Raw genomic sequence first — 1,374 nt, 5'->3', positions numbered from 1 at the left:
TGGGGGGGGGGACACTGGGAGCAAGGGAAGGGGGGACAGGGCCAAAACCCCTCCAAGGGCGAGGGTCTGGGCACTGCCCCCATGTCCCACTCGGCCCACAGGCATTGCTCTTCCTTTGGGTGCCCCCTTTTGGGGGGGCCCAGCCTCCCCTGTCCCCTCCCAGCACCCAGGCAGAGCAGGGGTCTGGGCTGTCCCTCCTTTTGGGGCCCAGCGGTCCCCCCCTTGCAGCAACATCCCCTCAGCAGGGATAAGCAGCCTCCCCACAAACCCTCCTCCTCCTCCTCCCCATCCTCCCCTGGGTTTCGGGTTGTTTTGGGTGATTTTTTGGTTTTTAATTCAGCCCCATCTGCCTTGTTGGAGCAAAAGGAATCAATAAACGCAGCAAGCTGAGCTGGTCCCCATAAGAGAGGGGGAAAGGGGGGGCAGAAACACCCCTTGTGCCCCCAGCCATGAGGTCCTGTCCCAGGCTGTGATGCCAGGGGGTCCTATAAGCATCCTAAATCTCACCCCCCAGGACCACCAGGGCAGGGACACAGGAGGTCACCCACAGGGGGTGCTTGCTGGTCCTGGGGTCTTTACCCCCCCCAATAAAACCCCAGCAAGGTCCTGGTGGGTGACAGCAGCGTGCCCACACAGTAGGGACACAGCTGTCACCCATGGGGATGCTCTCACAACCCCAGCGTGCAGGGAACAGGGATGGAAACCCCTGCCCTAAGAGGCAAATAAGATTTGCTTTTATTTAAGAAAATAAGAGAAATACCCCCCTGGAGTCCCGGGCCCAGCTGGGGCAGCACCCACACTGGGGGAGGCCCTCGTAGTGAAGGGAGGGGGCACGGGCAGAGTTTGCTCCCAAAATGTCCATTGCCCCCCTGGAGAAGCAGCAAGGTCCATGTGTGCCCTCACAGGGTCCATGTCCAGGGGTTGCCAGGGGACAGGGCCACCCTGAGCAGGGGGAGAGGTCCAAAGGCAGGGTCCTGACGTGTCCCCATGCCATGCAGATGGGGAAGGGGACGCTGTGCGTGACTGATGGCGAGGAGCAGCAGACCCCAGCTGCAGCAGGGCTGGGGAGCCCAGGCAGGCACACAGAGAAGCCCCCGGGGGTTTAGTCCTCACCAGAGCCCCCAGCTCCCATCTCCTGCCCCACCGAGCCCCCCAGGGCACCCCATCCTCGCCAGTGTCCGTGAAGGCAGCAGCAGCATCCATCCAGCCTCAAGGGATGTGTCCCCCCAGGGTCACAGCAGCAGGCACAGATGTCCCCTCAGAGTGGCTGCGGGTGCAGAGCAGGGCCGGGCTGGCCTTGTCTCCGTGCAGGGAGGCAGAGCGCAGCACGAAGGCACTTGGGCTCCGCAGAGCCGAGCAGGGGTCCCTGGCCCA

The sequence above is a fragment of the Mesitornis unicolor genome, unplaced genomic scaffold (genome assembly GCF_000695765.1).
Source record: "Mesitornis unicolor isolate BGI_N332 unplaced genomic scaffold, ASM69576v1 scaffold28583, whole genome shotgun sequence".
NCBI lineage: Eukaryota > Metazoa > Chordata > Aves > Mesitornithiformes > Mesitornithidae > Mesitornis > Mesitornis unicolor.
This window is presented reverse-complemented; position numbering follows the sequence as displayed.